Source organism: Mandrillus leucophaeus, unplaced genomic scaffold (genome assembly GCF_000951045.1).
Source record: "Mandrillus leucophaeus isolate KB7577 unplaced genomic scaffold, Mleu.le_1.0 Scaffold552, whole genome shotgun sequence".
Taxonomy (NCBI): Eukaryota; Metazoa; Chordata; class Mammalia; order Primates; family Cercopithecidae; genus Mandrillus; species Mandrillus leucophaeus.
The window spans coordinates 140371-163412 of NW_012105942.1; the positions used below are offsets into that span (position 1 = coordinate 140371).

General features: G+C 38.2%; 1 protein-coding gene across 2 annotated transcripts in view; it reads left to right on the plus strand.

Annotated features, from left to right (window-relative positions):
- L3MBTL3 (l(3)mbt-like 3 (Drosophila)) overlaps nt 1–23042 on the plus strand; it is a 127150-nt gene that overhangs the window by 2239 nt on the left and 101869 nt on the right. For both annotated transcript variants that reach the window (XM_011998009.1, XM_011998010.1), the window contains exon 2: nt 1902–1980. The gene's annotated coding sequence lies outside the window, so the exon portion shown is untranslated. The remainder of the gene's footprint in view (nt 1–1901; nt 1981–23042) is intronic.

Genomic DNA, 23042 nt, shown 5'->3' on the forward strand with positions numbered 1-23042 from the left:
GGCGGGCAGGGAGGAAAACTTGAGAGCCCTGGAGGGGGAGGAGGGCACGGTGGCACGGGCGGGGGGAGGGCGCAACTTTTGGACTGGTGGTAAAACTTTAATTACCTTTCAAAAAAAAAAAGGCCCTGCGATTCCCCCCTCCCCCCCGTCCCGGTCAAAGCACGGCCCGCAGCGCGACCGTGAGAGAAAGTTTAAAAGCGGGCGGGTTCCTCCCGGGTCCCCGCGGAGGGCTGGGGGTGTCGGTCTGTCCGCCTGCGCTCGGAGGGAGGTGGGGGTAACTAGCTGCTCTCCGGGGCGCGGGGACCGCGGCTCTACCCCACCCTTCCACGGGAGACGGAGGTAAACGTTGCTTCGGTTTCCCTTCTGAGTCCCCCTGCTGCCACCACCCCGCTTCCTTTTCCTCCCCCTCCCCGCCGATTTTTTGAGGGGACCCGAAAAACGGAGTCCCTTTCCTTAGGCAACTTCCTTGGGCACTGTGAGCACGGCCCTCCCCCTCACCGCCCCCACCCCCAACGCCCCGCATCCCTTGGCCCGCTTCTTCTCCACCTCGGGGTCACCGCCAGAAAAATGCATTCGAGATCATTCAGAGTGCATAGAAACAAAAATAGGTTTTTAATTGTTAGGTTAGGGGAAACTGAGATGAGAAATAAGATTTTGGGGTGGGGGGGCGCGGCCGGGGCAAGTGCGTCCATTTCTCCTTTTGGTTTTCCTAGAGCGTTGTTTGTGATGTCTTTATTGGTTTAGGGAGTCCGAGAGGCTGTGTGCTGGCTATCTCGGTCGCGTGGATTTTTGCGCAAGTTTTTAGAAAAACACTGACTCGAGTAGAGAGCATTTCTCCGGAAAGTTTCAAGTGCAGCAAAATAGCGAACGTGCAAAACTGGCCAAGGGGAGACCTCTAGTGGTTAAACGCGTCTTTAAGTTCGGAAGGCCGAGAGCAAAGTTTGGCCTTTACTTGTAGCTACGTAGTCCGTTCAGACGTGGAAGTAATTAGAGGACCTGAGCGAGCAGCCAGATGTTGTGTGAAAGGATGCTGATCAGAAATTGAAAGTTTAGTAAATCGGAGCAATGAATTCTGAGGACTCAGACCCTGTAACTTCCATCCGACATGAGTTATGTGGGAAAAACACTTTGCTTTTATTCTGGGATTTGAGATTGATCGCTCCCTGAATTGGAAACAATTGTTTGCTTTTGCATTTATCGGTGTCTGTACCTCTGATCAATTTTTAATTATGAGTCTCAGCTGATGACTTCATTTTGAATGTTAATAAAACTGCGAAGTTGAAATGTGTTTAAAACTTTTGAAGAAATGGAAAAGACCTTTAGTTGAGATTTGCCTTTTATATGAGCTGTTCATTTTACCCACTGATAAATATAAGGCAATTTTATGTAGTTTCTCAGCTGTATAGTTATGTATAGTCCGAATAAGTAGTCCCTTTTGGTTCTAAGACTGTAATTTTGTTTCACTGAGTACGAAATTGTTTCTGAATACTTGTATAATTTGTGATTTAAAGTCCTTAAACGTATGGGTTAAAACTGTTCATATAATATCTATTCTTTTTCCGGTGTGTATTCTGTAAAATATCTTTAATTTTAAAGATAAAAACAGTGAGGGAAATTAAAGTTGACTCAAATGATCCTTGTAACTTTCACCTGCCTGTAATATACAATAGGAGACACTTTATTGGGTGAATTTAGGACATGGGAATGATAGGAATGATTAAAATCCATTTCAACTCATCTAGAACCAGCTTATTTTATTTTAATTTACCGACTGGCATGGTGTAAAATTATGCCTAAGGGATTCAGAATGTAAACTTCTTAATTGGGGATTGTGGATTTGAAGGTTTCTTTTTGATGACAGTGTTTTGATTTTACCTTCCCTCTTTTTAAACCAATGATAGAACCCTTAGGAGAAATCTTGAGAGTGGACAGCAATTGTGAAGATCGCCAGAGAGTTCTGTGTTTTATCACCGCCGAAAGGTAAGACCCGCTTGTTGAAACAAATTGCTTGACATACCTGCAAATGTTAAAAAGCTGCATTTGGAGATCAGGAAGGAGAGTATGAGACGGGCTTGGCAGGAAAACATCATTTTGTGGGACTGCTTTGAATGCGTGAATGTATTGACACTAAGTGTGATTGTAGTTTGAATGAAACATTAGAAAGTTACGAGATTGTCCTGGATAATCTTTGTATTGGCTTACTTACTAGATTCTTAATTAGGATTTTAGCACCTGTTTTCTACTGAAAGTAAATTGTCTTATTCTTTGGAGTTGAAAAAGTAGAAAAACTGGAACAAAAGGGTTGTAAATTATTATGTGTGTTACATCGTTATACAGTGATATGGAAGATTCTGGAACTCTAAATGTCTTGGGGGAGCCAGTGGTAACATTTTGTGAATGAAATTTACATTGAGTGCTTTGGGGGTATTTGTCACATAACTTCTATGGCTTAAATCCAAGATGGGCTGACTTGTGCCAAGTACCATGTTGCACGGTTATGAGTGTGAGTTTCAGTGTGTTAGCTTAGACTTGTCAACTTTTGAACATACCTCCAAAGGGAATACAGCTGTTGTCTACCAATACCTCTTTGGTAATTTTGGAGGGTGTTGGCTTCTTTCCAATACTCCAGGACCTCCTTTTAGGGCAAAGGTCATTCTGAGGCAGAGGGGGCAGCCATCTCTGGGGATAGAACATTTCAGTACATTTATGCTACTCCAGTGCTTTCTACTGTTTATACTTTTTCGTTTTTGTTTTTTTCTTCCTTTAATCTTCCCCTCTCCTTTTCTGCCTGTTTTTCTGCCCTGTCTTGAGTAATAAAGGGGTCGCTAAATCTTGTTTGGCAAAAACAAAAGAAAACCAAAATTAGCCTACCTTTTTAGAGCAGAACTAACAACCTTCATTGGGCCAGATGTAATCTAGAAGTCAAAATGAGTAATTATTGATATAAAAATGATTGACAGGAGTTTATTGTCTTTTGCTGCTCGTGGATCGCTTTGAATTGTGTAATTAGCAAAATAAGTAGATGTGGTCCATGTAGTATGCAGCAGAGACAATGGGGCAAGAACAGCTATAGGAGGGTCTTGCAGAAAAGTAGAGTTCAAGTAGAGTAAAATCTGTTTCCTAAGATGGTGAGTTTCATGTTTAAATGTGCTGACTTGAAGACACTGCTTGTTTTTCTTTGGGAAGTCACTGGGTCTGTGGATAGAATGCTAGAACAGGAATCAGAAGACTAAATTCAATAACTAGATATATCACCTTGTATATGTCACTCTACCTCCTTTAACCTCCATTTCCTCATCTGCAGAGTGGGAGCAATACTTGCCTCGTATCTTTTGTTAAAAGAATCAAATAAAATCAGATTTTGAGAACCATAAAGAGTTATTCAGATGTATAGTGGTCATATCATTTTACCTTTGTCAAGCTTTGTGAAGGGCTGGAGGTAGATTGTCTAAGTCAGAATATATTGATTTAACTCTTGGCTAAAATTTTTAAATTGGTTTCTGATGTGTGTATGATATGGATTTCTCAGAATATTTCTAGGAGTATATCTTGTCTTGAGAAAAAAGTAGTTTCTCTTGTATACTGTTGGCTCTTTGAGGGAAGAGACCATGCTCTAACATGGTGCAGAATATAAAACCTGAAATTTATTTATTCCAAACTAGTCATTGAATAAGTAGAAGGAGTAAATGAAAGAAATACTTTAAAATGATGCCTAATTGTGAAAATGGTAGGGTGATGAAAGTAGAAGGGTTGGTGTGAGGGGAATTAATGTACTGTAATTAATATTTTAGTTGCATGAGTCTGCTGGGAGATGAGGATGAGAAAATAGGTAAGTGGAGTAGTAATGATTTAAACTAACTATAGGGGCCAGAACATGAGTCCTCCGAATGACTGAATTTAGGAAAGGTCCAAGTAGGGCTTTTCCTCTTTGTTTTCTAGACCTCTTTGGCTGCAATCTAATTATAGCCAACTATGTAAAATCTAGATTAAAAAAAATTGCAAGTACTATCTGTTATTATTTTCGATTTGATGCTACTAAACCTGACAAAATAAACCCTGACAAGTTTTAGTTTTATTTCATCTCCAATCTTTGGAGATTATCCAATCAATGTTCTAAGAATCCAAAAACCCAATAGAGGAGGAAAAAAGAAGTCTATATCCTGTTTAATTAGTCCCTGAGTAATTGTGAGTTGGTTCTTAAAGAATTTCTACTGGGCTGGTAGTTTATTTTTAAGAATTCCATATTTCAGCCAGTGCTGTTTATAGTAGTGCAGTTAGGATGGGGAATTTGTGAGAGAACTTACTTTATGTGGTGTGTGGGATATACCGTTGGCATCCCAAGGATGGGTAACTTGAGTGATCCCTGCAGTATTGTTTCTGCTAGTTACTTAACCAGTTTCTTTCTGAGCTCTTACAGTGTTGAACACTTAAAAGACTAGATCCTTGCTCTTGAGGAGTTCTAGAGATCCTTACTCTGGGAGTAGACATAATGAACTCTTCTAATAATAGTGTAACAGTTTCACATGGTACCAGTAGGAAAGGATGAGGGCTCCAGCACTCTTTGGAGCTGTTGAGCCAGGAAACATGGATTTCTGGGCTAACTGATGCAGGACAATGGCATATTATCCAGTACACATAGCACAATATAATGCATTCCTCTTTTAGTGCTTCGTCTTCAGAAATGAGTAAGAAGCCCTTCACCCACTGTCAAGGAATGCCTGATTTGTGTGTCTAGCAAGAGTCTAGCAAGATGGATCGAGGTGATTCTTTCTTTGACCAGTGTGTTTGCAAGGTGACTTTCTGGTGAAGATCTACACTGTCTTCCAGTGTTACCACTTGCTACTATTGAGGGATTTGTTCCTTACAAGGATTTGGGGATGCTTATAACATAGGTAAAGATACTGTATTTAGAGAGAACTATTTATACGTTCATATGTGTGCACATTTATACGTGACATCTTGAAGTTCAGTGGATCCATGGAAGATACATTTTGTAAAGGGCTTAATTATCTAATAGGAATATTCTCAGATTATCTCTTTACTGTATTAAATTATTTCATTGATGGTTGTCGATGTAAGTCAATAGTGGGAAATTATGAACGGATTTGTATTGACTGTGGCAGCTATGCAGTGGGTGGATGAAAAGAAGCACCAGGAAAGGGTATCCTTGGTATATAACTAAGCTTGATTTATGAAGTAAAATTGGGGAAGACCTTTAGAAAATTCCCATTTGGGAGACAAGATAGTTTGGAGGAATGAACAAGGATCTTTGAGAGGAACTTGAGTAAAGTTAAGTTGGATGATCTTGGATGAGGGAACTTTCTTCATAAGCTGTAGTTTCTTTCTGAGTAGACTTGGAATTAATTAGTTGGATGGTTATTAAAAGAATGGCATGCATATTATATGTAACAGTAAAATGTCTTCTGCCTTATTATTCTTTGTCCCATATACACTGTAAATCAGTGTTTTGTGTTCCACCAACAGATATTTATTGAGCCTCTATTTTGTGTAAATTACTGTTGTGAACTGCTTCACAAAATACAATTAACAGCAGGGTTGAATGAATGTATGTGTTGGGGCTACAAAGACATCGAGCATCAATCCTTGGGCTCAGTGTGTTCCTAATCTAGTTGGGGAGATAACCCATGCACATACGATGGCAATTAACAAAACAAAGCCATGGTTAAGTATGGGTGAATGGTAGATAAATGCTGTAGACACTGTGATGGCATCTCTGGATGTGGTGGGAAATGTGTTCCTGTGATAGGACCCGGCAGACGGGGTTGCTCTTTGCAAAACACTATGAAGTGTTGATATACAATGTTAAGTGCAATTGTATATCGAGTGCCTTCTGAAGATCAAGCATTAAGCTAGATGCTTTATATTTATTTATTCATCCAAAAATACTTCGAGTGCTTTCTGTATGCCCAGGTACTCTTCTAGGCACTGACTGTTACCTCTCATACTTTCACTGACCTCAAGCACTGGGTATTATTTTTTGTCTTTTAGAGCAAACTGGTGCTCAGAGTTACTTAGTAACTTGTTCATATCATGCAGTTTGAAAGGGGTGGAGTCAGGGAAAATGATACTGGCATATGACTGATATATCTTTAGGTTTTTGATTTTCAAAATAGTAACACACAGAATATTTTAAAAACAACACGCTTCCAGATTAATGTATGTGCTCTTTTACATTGGTTTACTAAGATGAGCAATAATGAACAGGTATAAGAAAAATAGATGGGAAGAAAAACTGGCTTTACTTTCTTCTTTTTTTTCTTTTCAAAACCAAGAATTGAGAAAAGACCAATTATTGAATTATTCTGAAAAGAACACCTTGGTCTAGCCCATGGCCTTGAAATAATCACAAACTGTTGATAAAACATTACTCAGAATAGGTTTGGGAAACACTGGGCTTATTTATATAAAGATTTCTTTTGTTCTTTGTAGGAAGAGATCCAATAAGGTAGTAGGACTAGTTATGAAAAAAATATATATATATAAAGCAGTCAGTCAATGAAAGAGTGGGACCTGAATCTACCAAGGTAGGCTCAGTAGGTTATGAAATTTACTCTAAAGCCAGGATTGCAAAAGGAAAGAAGAAAATTAAAATAAGAGAGACAATGGTGGGGAGAAAATGGAGGGGTGGTGTGGTAGAAATGTGTCCTAGAATCAAAGTAAAAGATGAAAACAGGGAATATGACTAAGATCCTGAGCAAGAGTGCTATAATTACTGATGTTATACACTGTAACCAAAAGAGTATGTCCCATGTTTGCAAAATGAGGTGAAGAGTCTATTTTGACTCATCGGGTGGTTTTGTATTGCAATGGGAATTATATCTCTCTGTTATATGAGTTACGGTGGATCAAGCAGATCTTCAGTTTGACTTAGAAGGATGCCATTGTGGGCATTGATTACAAGGTAATGGGCTGCTTCTCTTTTGTTGAAGTTCTATTTAATACATTTTTTGAGCATATACTGTGTACCAGACCTTTTAAAGGCTGGACCATATCTTTATATTATATAAATTTTGTGGAATTAAGCTAGTTTAGTTACCAGAACATTTTGGGTATGATTGCTCAGGCACCAAAATCAGTTGATTATTTTTCTCCATCCATTACACTGTTGAACCCTGAATAGTGAATTGAAATTCCGAGGTGGTCAATCTGGTCTGGTTATTAAATGATCTTAGTAATTAACTGTATTGGTTTGTGGTCTAATTGGGTGGACTTGAGGCTTAGCTGTTCAGTCTGTTGATAAGCAGGTTGGCTACAAATGGTTATCGAGATAAGCCCGTAGACTTCTGTGAAAGAAAAAAAAATCTAGCCAAATCTAATTCATTACATGCAAAAGAGAAATCAAGTGTAAATCTTTTAATTTTAGCTTTATGTTCTATAAAAATATGAAGCAAAATAAGAAAAAAGAAGATACTACTTTTAGCATTAAAAATTATGAAGTAAAATAAAAAAGAACAAGAGAGTACTTTTAGTTTTTCTTTTTAAATTTCAGTTCATGCATATTTAGCATATGCATAGAAATATCTGTGTCAGGTTTTTGTTCTTTTTATGGCCCTTGAATCCCTCTAATGGGTGTAAAATTTCTATTATTACCCTTCTAGTATAGTATGTTGATGATATGATAGCACTTTAAAAAATATTTCTGACTCAAATTGAGATATAGTCTGTACGTTGAACATGAATTTCAAATGAAAGCATTTAATGAGAGTCTATTAAATATGCCATAGGCCCGTTAATGTCAGTTTGTGATTTCACTTTCTGTGTACCTTTTTTTTTTTTTCTTTCTTGAAAGGCATTTTTCATTTTCTGTTCCTTCTTTAGAGGAAGTAAGTAGGTTAGGCCACAGAATCTCAAATAATTCGTCCTTCTTACAGTAACACAGAAGGGCAGGAAGTTGAGATTTTGTAAAGGCTGCCTTTGGTGACTACCCTTTGCATATGATCTCCATGGCAGACAAGGTAGCAAATCAGAGAGACCATTGCGACATTATAAATAGGATCGTTCACATTAAAATATGACTAGTAGAAAAAGGGACAGCATTTCTGAGAAAATATCAATAAGGTGGAACCGCTGTAATGACTGATTTCATGTTTAAAGGCAGCATGGATTAGTTCACACTCAGGTGTCTCCTCTGCAGGGATGGATGAGAACGAAAGACCCAGCTTCTCAAGGATTTGTTCCTGATGCTTCTAAGATTTCAGTTCTCACATTGTAATAATGATCTAGAGTTTTTCCTGCCTAAAATCTATGAACTTAGGTCCTTAGGGCAGATTTCACATCTCTCCACAACAGACATTAATTCCAATATGTGTGTGATTCAGAGTTCTTATCAGGCAGGGTGAGTAGAATATCAAAGCTGGTCTCTTGTCATGCTTGATTTGAAAGGAATATTTTTCTTCGTAGCAATGTGTGTTTGTTGAGAGATACTTCAAGTGTGAGTTTAGATTTTTCTCTTATCCTTATTGAATAAGTCTGTTTAAGAGGTTTGAATTTAACTTCTTTTGATGTGTTCTCCACTGACACTTATATAAGGAGAGTTTCTTGGAGTGGTGATGTTATGCTTCTGCCAAAGAGGTAAACAAATACTTAGCAGCCTAGTTAGAATTTTCACTGGAGAATATGAGTTAGATGGACAGATGAAGGTCTTTCTCTGATTTTTCCTGTCCCCAAGCCCCTTCCATTCCCCTCCAGTAGTGTATTGTATTTTCCTCTTCTCTTTTATTGATTCATTTGATAAGTTTTATCAGTACCTACTAAGGATATTCATAAGAGATAACAAAATGGGTAAATCAAGGTCTCTCTGCTTCAAAACCTCCTGTAAGTAGATGATCAAGATACAATGTCATGAGCATTATAATCAGTGTATAGATTCTGTCCTCCCAGCCCACTTATGTCCTGGTCCTGGCATCTTACTTGCACATACATACTCCAGTGCTCCTATAGAGAAACACTCCCACTGTAGCCCCTTTGGGGATGATGACCCAGAGCTTTCATCTCTCTTTTTTATACTGGCCTCTTGCTTTAATCTCTCACAGCACTTTCTGTTTGCCGCTGTACCAGCTCTCTTGAAAGCAGGTCCTGGAACCACATTTGGTATGTGAGGACGTTTTTATGCCTCCTCAGCAAAAACGTCATAGTAAGATTGCCAATGGCTTAGTCTTGAGTAGTTTCTCAGAAATTATGTCGTTTTTATTTTGTTGGCAGTTAAATTTTTTTTTTTCTCTATAAGAACTTGGCAAAACTAACAGCTATTGACCTTACATCAGTCTCCCAAATTCACTTTGAAATCTACTTGTCCGTGAAATCTGAGTCGTATCATTGTTTTTGACTGCCCTGCTGCCCACCTTCCCTATCCTCATCTCTGGACTCCTGAGAAATTAAATAGGCCTTTTTCGATGTAAAGGTATTGGCCTTGGTACAGTTTTCATTCCTCTGCTCTGTGAGACTTCAGAGATCTGATAAACTGGTGCTTGGAGGTCATGTGTACCCTGGAGAGCTCCTCCCCTCCCGTCTGCTCCCCTGCCCTCCCCTGCCCTGCCCTTCTCTTTTTGACTCAGAGTCCCACTCTGTCACCCAGGCTGGAGTGCAGTAGGTGGTGTGATCTTGGCTCACTGCAAGCTCCGCCTCCTGGGTTCAAGCGATTCTCGTGCTTCAGCATCTACAGTAGCCAGGACTATAGGCGTGCACCACCACGCCCAACTAATTTTTGTATTTTCGGTCACCACCACACCCAGCTAATTTTTGTATTTTCAGTAGAGATAGGGTTTCACCATGTTGGCCAGGCTAGTCTTGAACTCCTGACCATTTTTGATTTGCCTGCCTTGGCCTCCCAAAGTGCTGGGATTACAGAAGTGAGCCACCTCTCCCGGCCACTTGTCTTTTCTTTAGAATAACTGTAACTTTTATATACCAAGCATTTACTATGTACAAAGCACTCTAGTGTGCATATTTTTTTTTTTTTTTAAAAAGTGTTTACACCTTGACGGAGTAAATATACCTAACCCATTTTACAGATGAAGGAGCTAAAGCTCAAGAAAGGTTAGGTACCCTGGCTACGATTATACAGCTAGTAAATTGTGAAGCAAGTTTTAAACCCGTCTGGGTGCGGCGTCTCACGCCTGTCATCCCAGCACTTTGGGAGGCCGAGGCAGACGGATCACGAGGTCAGGAGATCGAGACCATCCTGGCTAAACACGGTGAAACCCCGTCTCTACTAAACAAAATGCGAAAAATTAGCCGGGCATGGTGGCGGGTGCCTGTAGTCCCAGCTACTCGGGAGGCTGAGGCAGGAGAACGGCGTGAACCCGGGAGGCAGAGCTGGCAGTGAGCTGAGATCTCTCCCCTGCATTCTAGCCTAGGCAACAGAGCGAGATTCTGTCTCAAAAAAAAAAAAAAAAAGATTTCAACGATTTCAACCCAGGCACTGGGGCTCCAAAGCCTTTGCTTTGCATTACATTAAGTTGTCTTCTAGGTTGACTAAAATACAATGTGTTGGCAACGTCTTGGAAGATAAAATCTGTTTCTTAGCTGGGTGACCTCAATTTTCTCATCTGTGAAATGAGGATGATAATGTTTATCAGTCTTAAGAAAGTAGTTATGAGGGTCAAATAGGCTGGTATTGACGATACCCTTTAAAAATGACAAAGCATTGAAGAAACTCATGTGCCCCACCATGTTTGTTTCCCTTTCATGTTTGTTAGGCTTATGGGTTTTGTACGATTACCCCATGTGACCTTGTATTTGTGGATACATGAGTCCTTCCATTAATGACTGTATTTCTCTAGTGTCATGGAGGTAAAAGAAGGTCATCACAAACTAAATCTGAGAGCTATAGGGAGGTCTTAGGAGGCAGGGGCCATACGTTTCTCAGAATCACTTTCTCAAGTCTGGACTCAAAGTACTTACAAGTCCTGAGGACCTTCCCTGGTATTAGACACTACACCAACAAACAGGTTCAGACTGGGAGCTATATTAGAAGGTAGCATCCTTGTAGTTGAATCCAACTTGAAGATGAATAAACCCTATCCTCTAAAACAGTACCTTACTTTCATGTGATTTCCTGAATTTGTTTTCTGTAGCTCAGTGCCTTCCAAATGAGGGATCCCATGGAACTTGATGTAATGTGATAATCATGCCAAGACTCAGTGACTCTGGGAAACTTTGGCTGGGAAGGCACTCCACAGATGGTTGCACATCAGTGTGCCCTGGATATCTCCCAAAGACCCTAGGGTATTAGACATCTCTTTTACCACAAACCCCTTTCTCAGGGGACATGAATAAATGGTCTTTGAAAAGTTGTGTTTTGGGGAGCAGACTTTGCGGAATGTTGCCCTGGCCTTTAGTCTTGTTTAAGTGCAGTCAGACTGGCATGGTGACCATTCATTAGGCTCCTCCAAGGACACGGTATCCTCTGGAAAGAGGGCCTGAGCTTCAGGTCCAGTACCTTCTTCATGTGGCTAAGCCTTCACTGTCTCTTCAGATGTGTTGCTTTATAAAGAAATTGGCAGTCTTTTCTGGTGCCATATAAATATGAGGAATTATTGCTATAAAAATAAATATTACTATTACAGTAATAGTATTAAATAAAAATAATGTATCTACCTTTTTTTTTTTTTTTTTTTTTTGGTGAGACAAAGCTTCACTCTGTTACCTAGGCTGGAGTACAGTGGTGTGATCATAGCTCACTGAAGCCTGAAACTCCTGGGCTCAAAGCGATCACACCTGCTCCGCCTCTGGAGTAGCTGAGACCATAGGTGTGCAACACCATGCCCGGCTGATTTTTGCATTTTCTTGTAGGTATGAGGTCTCACTATGTTGCCCAGGCTGGTCTTGAACCACTGGCCTCAGGCGATCCTCCTGCCTTAGCCTCCCAAAGTGCTGAAAGTATGGGTGCGAACCACCACACTTGATCATATCTACTTTTTAGGGAGTGATCTTCACATCTTGTGACAAAGGTTTGAACACAGATGGCTTACTACCATAGATGTTATTCAAATAAAATGATTTTTTAAAATAACCTAGAGTTGCGTCTGCTGTTGTGTGTCTGTAGTCCCAGCTACTCTAGAGGCTGAGGTGGGAGGAGTGTTTGAGCCTGGGAGGCTGAGGCTGTAGTGAGCTATGTTTGTGCTATTGTACTCCAGGCTGGAAAACAGTGAGATCCTGTCTCTATGAAGAAATAAGCAAGCCACTGCGTCATTTTTTTTTAAGGTCACTGAGTGGCTTTCATGAATTTGAATAATTGTTAAACCAGATAATGATAACAAGAAGCTAACTTTTTATTGACTGTTTAGTATCTGGTAAGTACTATGCTGGCCTATCTCATCTGTCTTCACCGTTACTCAATGAATTTTGAAGAAAGGTTCTGTTATTCTTTACATTTTACACATGGGGAAATTGAGACTTTAAGAGATCAGGCTAGGCATGGTGGCTCACACTTGTAGTCCTTGCACTTTGGGAGGCCAAGGTGGGAGAATCGCTTGAGGCCTGCAGTTTGAGACCAGCCTGGGCAACATAGTGAGACCCCCATCTCTACAAAAAATTTAAAACATTAGCCGGGTGTGCTGGCATGCACCTGTAGTACTGGCTCCTTGGCAGACTAAGGTGGTAGGACCGCTTGAGCCCAGGAGGTTGAGGCTGCGGTGATCCATGATTGTACCACTGCACTCCAGCATGGGCAACAGAACAAGACCCTGTCTCAAAAATGTGCCAAAAATGAGAGATTGATTTGTTGGAAGTCATGGAGTGAGTAATTGTCAAACTTTGGAAAGTGATACGAAGAGGAGGAAAAGAAGGAAGTAGCTGAGGGAAGGGTAGGGGATGGAAAGAGGAACTGTAAGAGTACGTACAGCAAATCTTGAGGATAATCAATGAAGCATTTGGTTTGCACCTATGAAAGGATGACGGGAGCTGGGTGAGTGGGGTGGGGAGGCCCAAAGCAGTTTTATATGCTGCATTCATAAGGTGGTTAGCAGTGGAGAGACTCGTAGATGATGTTACTGAAGAATGACGTTTAGGAGTTTTGAGTATGTCATTCTGCACCAGGTTCGACAGTTAGCGATTAGCGACCGAAGATGATTTCTATAAAGTAAACAAAAAATCATCTTGAGTTGATGGTGTTGCATAGTAGGCATCATAGCAACAAGGTGTTGGATTCTACAGTGGGTGTTGGCTTTTCTCATTGCTGTCTTCCTCTTCGGCATAGTTGTCATTTTTGTTTGGTTCATAGTAATGATTTTAGGGTTAGTATTCCTGACACACTGTTTACAAAAGCTACACTGCCCTTTTAACCAAAAACTGGCAAGTTCAGTTCCTTGACACCAGGCACTGATCTCAGGCCTGTTATCTGAATGACAGAATTTGAATCTGATTCTCAGATGCTGCTTTTAAGGTAATGTCTACCCTCATTTTACAACCACTCTCAACTCATAACCATAGCATCTCTCTACCTTATTTTTGAAAAATGTAATTGTTAACTATGAAGCTATAAAATGCAGCTCTTAAGAAAAAGCAACTGTAAGACTATAAAGATATTAGCTAGCCATTCTTTTAAAGACAATGTTTGGAGAACAATGGTTTGACCAGGAATGGTCAGACTACAGTCAATACCCTTTCTCAGTAATCCGTATTTCTTCCCTTATCTGCAGGTGCAGACTTTTGGGTTACAGGCAGGGCCCGCTCTTTTGCTTTGTGCTGTGCACCTCCTAGGTTGTGCTGCTTATATCTCAGAGGACTGGTACCTTCCCTTCATCTCAGCCCCAGGCAGGCTCTTTATTTTGAATATGCTGCAGGAACCCAGCTCGTAGGAGTCCCTGCTCCTCACTCTGAGCCTCTGTTTTATCCACTGCTGGCAGATAGGAGCAAAGAAGTGGTAGGAAGGAAAGATTATGAAGGACACACAAACTGTTTATCACTAGTCAAAATGAGATACAGTAGATTCTTGACATTTGTGAGGTCGATGTCCGAAGCCAGTCACAATTCTCAACTTGAAAAAAAAAAAATCATTTTAGCACATAATTCCTTCCATAAAATTGCTAAAGAAGAATTGAAAAATTTAAATGGTCTCTCTGGACCCCTAAATACTTATGTCACTTGATGACTGATTTGTGTACTGTCTGGAGCACTTATTGAAACAAATTCACACATCCTTTCTACTTATTTCCTTTTGGAGCATTTGGTAGTTTTGTTCACACAATGTGTCTGAGTCATCATTGCATTTGACATTTCAGTCTTTAATTTATCTGAAACTTCTATTTTGTGGCTAGCCTATCGCTTTCATAAACATCCCCATACTCCCTTCATTTTGTCATCAACACTAGACTCAACCAGCAGTTAATTTTGTTTCATTTCTTAAAAAGATACAGTTTTTATCACTTTATTTACAGTGTTCATAGCACTGAGACTAAGCACTATGACTAAGAGCATGCCTGGGTCTCAGCCAGGCTGGACAACTTGCCCTTGCCCCAGCTTTATGGCATGTGTGGTTCAGAATCATGTCTCTGCAAAATGACAAATTACTAAATGTCACAGCAACTTCCAGGTGTCACTCAGGAATGGTAGGAACCATAAATACACAGTCTGCGAATGCATACCTGAGTGGTGGAGGAGTGAACCCTACACCTCCTCCTCTCATCCTTCTGTTGAGCTGATGAATGTGCACGTATCGTTAACGAGTACTAGTTAAGTTACCAGAGAGCTTTGTGGAACTGGATTTTCCTTCGTGACATCTGTGCTGTAGCTTCAGTTGTTGGCATTAATAACAAATATTTTCATGGGAAGACATGCCTTTTATAATATACACTTTTAAATAAACATGAAACTGGATTTAAAAACTCATTTTTATTCATTAAAAAAATTATTTAAACATTCAACAGACAGGAAAAAGGAGCCAGCATCAATATATGAGTGGTGTGCTTCCTCATAGGGGTTTTTGAATATAAAGTGTTATAGGGGTTTTTGAATATCAGATATTAACTAGTTTAATTACCACCTGATGTAAGTGGTACATGGTAGACCGGGGCTGCCAGGGATTTATTTACATGAGTGAGTGAGGAGGTTCATGCAGGAGATAGAATATCTCAAGGGAGAGTCAGGTTTCACAACTTTGGTTTGGAGATGAGGAGTGGTATAGGAGAGAGACGGGAGGTAATTCTGAAGAAAGTGTCATATGTCATTTAGTCTATTCTCCAGCCCTTTTGTTGGAGGCTGAGGGGAAGAACATTGTAATAAAAGCAAATTGTTTCACAAAGCAGGGACTTTCAGAGTGCAATACTTTTGCACTAGTGCCAGCAGTAGTGGTCTCTGTCTTCAGTAGTCATTGGCTCCTTGACATGACATCCACAGTGGGCAGTGGTAGCAGCACGCTGGGTATCAGTGCCTTTGGTTGCAGCCATGGTCAGCCATGACATATACGTATTAGTGGGAATCAGAAGCTGCTCTGATGCATTTGGTGGACATCTGAACCCCAAACTTACCTCTTCTGACATTAGTAGTGGCTGGAGTCCAATAGGAGTTAGAGGAGATGAGGAGGAAAATGCTGAATCTTGTCTGGTAGCACAGAGGACCCATCAGGGTGTACTTTTAAGATACTTCCTTAGCAAATCTCAGCACCACTTAACAACAACAACAAAAATTGTGATGGGGTTTTCTGCAGAAGGAGAAATAGTGTTTGTGACTTGCATTGTGACTCTCTTACCTGTTTGTGTGTGTGTGTGTGTGGCCTGTGGAATACAGGTGGATTATGGTGTAGCACCAGGTGATACTTACAAGAACAAAACACAATGAGAGCATTTCTAAGTACTGCAAAAATTTACCGAGTCTTAGGAACACAAATTGTTGAAGTAAAGGACTTTGTATGTTTGTATGCAAGTGCACACATTTACAGAGAGAGACAACAAGGGAGGAAGACTTGGGGTGTCTTAGAAGCCGCTTTTCTTAAAATAATATTGATTGCTGGCTGTTCTACCTCATTAATAGATGGTGGAAAAGCAATCTGTTGTAGCCATTCAGTCTTCTTGTGATAATGAAAGTACCCATAGGCTTCAAAATTAGATGATGAGAAAGACAACATAGTAAATATTTTTATGCTATAATACTGTATACAGAATCTCTACAAACCTCAGAATGAAAATATGGGTGAAAACAATTTTTACAAATATTAGATACATGTTTTCAGGCAGGGTACATTGTGTAACGTTACTACTGTTTCATATGGCAAAGGCATATTCTGAGTATTTCTTAAAACGTGAACATTTACTGCAGGTTATGTATCGTGCTAGCGTTTAGATATCTGCTACTTTCTGTTCCTCCTGTCAGACAGGATTTTGCTACTGTGAATTTTATACATATATGGTTTTTAGGTAGAAAAAGACTAAAACTCTATTTGTGGCATCTGTATGTCTTACTGACATTTTGTTAGTAAGCATGTACTTTGAAGGTACTTTATCAGATACATGTTGCACTGATGTGGACTTGATATTTATATTAAGAACTTTGGCCCAGTAAACTAGTTTTGTCATGTTCTGAGGTGTACCATATTCTGGTGAAAGTAGATTTTGCCAGATTTTCAGAGGGGGACAAAGCTCTGTAAAGGTTAAACAATGGTTGACAAAGAAAGCTCACCGTTGGAATCAGACTGACCTGGGTTCAAATGCTGGCCATGCTACCGGCTGTGGTTTTGGTTGAGTTACCAAATCTTTCTGCACCTCAGTTTCTTCAATGTAGACTAGAGGGATGATAAAATCCCTCTTTTTCTGAAAAAGAAATTATTGAAATAATATATGTAAATTGCTACTTTGAATCCTTTTCTGAAAGAAGGTAAGATTGAATCAAACTTACAAAAGTGTGTGTTGTGCCTGACACTTAGTATCTGGTGAACAAATGCTGCTATCAAATGCTATTATATTTATGGAAACTGTAATAACCAGGATAGTCACAGCTGACAATTTCATACTATAAGATAATTTCACTAAATTTCCTTAAAGTGTACTTGCCAAAGAAAATAATGGAAATGGTTATCTAGAGATTTTACCAGAAAGAACAGTAAAACTTTTTTTTATTAAAGGATCACTTGGATATTACCAAGTTTATCCACCAGGGGGAAGATACTCTATCACTCTACTGTCTATCAAAAAAAAAAGTTACTACCCTTAAACATCACTTCATAGGGAGTCTATATCATTGCTGGTTGTTACCTATTTAGTGAGAGAGAAGTCATACTAAGTCTTAATTCATTTCATGTTTCTATTATTGATTAGATTAATTCTTCCTCAACCCTTTACATCCTAGGTCCTGTTTTGAGGCACAATCTAAATGGTAGTGAAATCTTATTTTAAAAGAATTACTTTTAATTGATGCATAATAATTGTACACATTAATGGTATACATATGATATTTCGATACGTGCATACCATGTGTAGTGATCCAGTCAAGGTAATTGGGATATCCTTCACTTCAAATACTTATCATTTCATTGTTTTGGGAATATTCAAAATCCACTCTTCTAACTCTTTTGAAGCATACAGTAAATTATTTTTAACTATATTCACCCCCTATGCTATAGAACACTAGAACTTATTTCTCCTATTTAACTGTAGTTTTATACCAGTTAATCAGCCTCTGTCTATTCCCTCCCTCCCGCTACCCTTCCCAGGCTCTAGTAACCACTGTTCTATTTTCTACTTCTATGAGACTTTTTTAGCTCTCACATATGAATGAGAACATGTGATATTTGTCTTTCTGTGCCTACCTACTTAACATAATGTCCTTCAGGCTCATCCACGCTGTCACAAATGACAGAATTTCATTCTTTTTTATAGCTGAATATTCCTGTGTGTATATAAACCACATTTTAAAATCCATTCATCCACTCATGGACACTTAGGTTGATTCCATATCTTGGCTATCGAGAATAGTGCTGCAATAAACATGGGAGTGCAGATATCTGCTATAGTGATTTCCTTTCCTTTGGATATATACCCTGTAGTGGGATCGCTGGATCATATGGTATTTCTGTCTTTAATTTTTTGAGGATCCTCCATACTGTTTTCTATAATGGCCATACTACTCTGTATTCCCACTAACAATATATATAGGAGCTCCCCTTTCTCTGCATCCTCACCTGCATTTCTTCTTTTACATTTTTGATAATTGCCATTTTAATTGGGGTGAGATGATATCTCCTTGTGGTTTTAATTTGTATTTATCTGATAATTAGTGATTCTGAGCTTTTTTTTAATGTACCTGTTGGCCATTTATATGTCCTCTTTTGAGAAATATCTATGTAGATCATTTCCCCATTTTCAAATCGGATTATTTGCTTTTTTGCTGCTGAGTTGTTTGAGCTTCTTATATAATCTGGATATTAATCCCTTGTCAGATGGATAGTTTGGAAATACCTTTTCCCACTGTGTAGGTTTTATCTTAACTATGTTGATTGTTTCCTTTGCTGTGCAGAATCTTTTTAGTTTCATATAATCCCAGTTGTCTATTTTTGCTTTTGTGGCTTGTGCTTTTGAGGTCTGTAAAATCTGATTCTTCTTCAAATTTAGATTGTGTAAGCTTTGAAATGATCAGAAGTAGGCTTAATAATATGTCTAATATTTGATGTTTTCTCTACTTATGGGGGAAAACAGAAGAAAAAATACTGAAGCATCTAGTAAATTCCAGTAGAAATTAGCTGTAATTAAAAGAAACAGAAGTTTTTCCTATTGACTATTTAAAAGTGAGTGTATATTATATATGTAAGGGGACTGCACTTCAAAAAAAATCCTAAATTTTTGAAAAAAATTTTCAAGCATATACAAAACTAGGATGTAGTAGAATAAAAACTATCACGGACCCTTTACACATCTCAACACATTGCCAGTCTTACTACCACTTCATCCCCTTATTTACAGCAAATTTCTCACATTACATCATTTCATCTTTTCATTTCAATTTGTACCTCTAAAATACAAGGAACAACTCCTCTTTTAAAAGTACATGCTGTCATTTCTCTTTTAAAAAACCGGTGTTTCTTTAATATCATAAAATACCCAATTTGGCATTCATACTTTCCTTCCTGTCTAATAATCTTTTGTTTAAATCAAGGTCCACAGAATATCTATGAATTGTAATATTGTGATTGGTTGATGTGTTTCTTAAATCCCTTTTCATCTAAATTTCATATTTCCTTGCCCATCTTTTTATGTAGTTTACAGTATTGGCTTTCAGACATTTTGGTCTCAAGTTCCTTTTCACTTTTAAAAATGGTTGAAAGCTCAAAGAGGTATTGTTTTTATAGTTTATATATATATATATCAATATTTGCTGTATTAGAAATAGTTTAAACTATTTAAAAATAACAGTAAAACCAGTACATGATAGCATATATAAGCATAATTTTAATGAAATATAATCACAGTTTCCAGAATAAAAGAAATATGAGAGAAATGGCATTTTTAAACATTTTTGCAGATCTCTTTAATGTCTAATTTAATAGAAGATAGCTGGATATCTGCTTCTGCATTCTTGTTGCATTGGGTTGTTTTGCTTGAAGTATATGAAGAAAATCTGGTTTTATGCATGTATGAGGTTGGGAAAGGAAGGAATATTTTAATAGCCTTTTCATTTAATAGTGGACGTTCTTAGTTACCACACTAAAACTTGACAGGTTGTGGTAGTTTCTTAAAGATTAGTTGCAGTGTGCAGTTTGAAACCTTACCAATGAACCTGATTAATTATGAATCATAATCTGTTACATTAAAATCTGTCGGGACTAGGTGCAGTGGCTCATGCCTGTAATCCCAGCACTTTGGGAGGCCAAGGCAGGCGGATCACTTGAGGTCAGGAGCTTAAGACCAGCCTGGCCAACGTGTGGAAACCCCGTCTGTACTAAAAATACAAAAAATTAGCCAGGTGTAGTGGTGGGCACCTGTAATTCCAGCTACTCGGGAGGCTGAGGCAGGAGAATTCCTTGAAGCCAGGAGGTGGAGGTTGCAGTGAGCCGAGATCATGCCACTGCACTCTCCAGCCTGGGTGACAAGAGCGAAACTGTCTCAAAATAAATAAATAAATAAATAAATAAATAAGTAAATAAAAGCTGTTGGTCCATCTTGCACTTTAAATGGATCATTTACCTATGCATAATTTTGTACCATCATGCGTTGGTCATTTTGAAAATTTTGCTTAACCGAGTTGGGCAGATCTTCAAGTGTTGACATATTTCATTATGAAATATTTTAAAAATCACATCCATTACTATCACCGCCCATCCACTGCCTTAGAAAAGTCTTTAGCCATCTGGAAGCTGGCAAGCTTATGGTGATGCTTGTAAGTTTTACAAAATTTTGATTTTTCTCTTGAAGGTTCAAATTTAATTGTTAGCTACAAATACTGTTAGTGTTTTCCTTCATTTGACAGGCCCACTTCATTAATTTTTGACAAAATATTTACCAGACATCCAAACCCGAATAAATATAGCTTGTTAAGTAAAAAAAGCATTCCATTAAAAACCAGGAGCTTGCATCCATGGTACTTTGGCATGTCAAAGTACTTCCCATTTCATCACACAGAATATTAAAAAGATGTATATTCAGATATCAACACTTAATAACATTTATTATTTTTACTTCATCAATAATGGTCTTTAGTGAAACTGACATTTATTTACTGTGCATGCATGGCGGGGAAGAATGCAATGGCTGCTACTACAGTTATTGCCATTGCACCAGCAATTTTATCCTCTCTTGGTTTTGCACCATTGGTGCAAATGTCGACACAGTGAAGAAAGCAAAGAATGTGTGAGTATTTTTATGAAAACAGTTGACTTTTTGGACCTTTTGAAAGGGTCTCAGAGACCCTTGAGGAATGCATGCTTTGAGAAATGCTGCTAAAGAGTTTCTGGTAATCTGGATTTTCTTCCTTATATCTTTGTGGTGTGATTTAACAGGCTTTCTTTCTCTGCTAGCTTCTATAAATAGACTTGATCAGATTAGGTTTGATTTTGTTTTTTCCTGGCAAGGCTACTTCATAGATGGTGTTGGGTTTACATTCCTGGCAGCCATTGATAGTCGTTGCCTAGAACCATTAATTTATTAAAGGTTACAACTTATAATATTCTATCATTCTTTCTTCATTTATTAGCTGGAATTCTTTCTAAGGGGAAACTTTATCTGCCCAATGATGTGGTTACTCTAACATATAGATCACATTGGAAAGGCAGGATAAATCCGTGTTTCCTTTTCCAAATAGTGAGTTGGTTTTCTTGAATCCTGAAAAGGTGATCAATGAGGTGTTCTTGGTTTATTTATTTGCTTTGAATGTCATTATGAACTTGTGGATTTACATTTATCTGATGTGTTTCAGTTCACTGCAGCTAGTAATTAGTAAGGATAGTAAGGATGCTACTTTGTCTTTCTTTGGCCAGAAGGGGCCTATTCAGGTTGGCTCTTGAGTTCTTTGGATATGACTTCCATTGTCTTTGATAGCTTCTTTGCTTTCTTGTTTGACAAGATGTTTAAGTTTTCATCTTGGACATATCCTGCTATTGAGCAAAAGTCAGCTCCTTCTGTGGGGAGAATTGTGAGAAATGGTATTTAGACACCACAGTTGAAGCTAGGCTGCTGATTACTGTTGATTGATGATTGTTTCTAGATTCTTTCTGTGGACAAAACTAGAAAATACACATATTTCTAAAGATAAAACACATCATGAATTCATACTGATACTTCCATTCAAATTTAGGACCCGTCAATCTTTCTTCAGTTGTCTATGATACCAACATAATTACTTGTTTGTTTTTCTCATGTTACACAGACAACAGTCTCAGAACAATGTCAATACTACAATCAATGGAAATTTGTTTTCCAGTTTTTTTAGAAAATGAAAATTAGGAATTTTGTCACAGTTTAGGTAGCCAAATTAGTTATCTTAACAGAGCCTTTTTATGAGTGTTTGCCGTACATTTGAAACTGTTTTCCAATTTCCTAGAATAATAAATTGGCAGATTATCCTTTATCCATGTCTACTTTTTTCTAGTGTCTTAAAACAGAAAACAGACTACTTACAGGCAAGGAATTCTATCCATATGGCATTATGACTTTTTGTTTTAAGTGAATATGCCTTGAATCAATGCATTTCTTTAGTTTGTGAATAGAAAATGTTTACCATAACATTTTTTAACTTAGAAATTTTTATTAATTTTTTTTTCTATACTTTTCCAAGAATTGTACTAGGAAAAAAGTGTTAATATTTTTGAAGTAGTTGTTTTTAGATCTAGGAATATGGGATATTGTGATGAAGAAAATTATGTAATTAAGGGGAACTGAACTAATGAGTACTAAATTAAAAACAGATTTCCGTGTGGAATATTTAGTGATATGCCTTCTTTTCCCCTTTAAGGTTAAAAAATAAATCATGACTGAATCTGCCTCTGGCACAAGTGGTCAAGAGTTTGATGTATTCAGTGTTATGGACTGGAAAGATGGAGTGGGCACGTTACCAGGAAGTGACTTAAAGGTAAGCTCTCTCTATTACATACAATTATGTGTGTGTGCATCTGTGTGTGTGCTTACTTAAAATTGGATACATATGTGAAATAAAAATTAAAAGCATTAATCATAGTGTGGGTTTCAGATGATGCTTAGACCTCCACAATAAATGTGCAAGACAATTTGAAATGCTGATGGAATGGCAGAGCCTTTGTCACTTGGATTAGGGGAGTAAGGACTGTTTCTGCAGTATGTGCTTATTTTGCACAAATTGATTTATAGTTTCAAGAAGGATCATCTCAGTTTTGACTCTTATCGTGGCAGCCTATAAATATAGAAATGACTGACTTAGAAGACCTATCTTTTTTTGATTTTGTAGTAATGGGCTTTGTAACTTCGAATGAATAGCCACAATCTCTGTGTCCTAGAGTTCTCATTTAAAAACTGGATAACGTTAAAGTATTGAATAAATAGGATTTTTCACCTCTCTTAAATTATACTGTAAATATGGATTTTTATATAGTGACCTGTTCAAAATCAGGTTCTTCCTGTAAATCC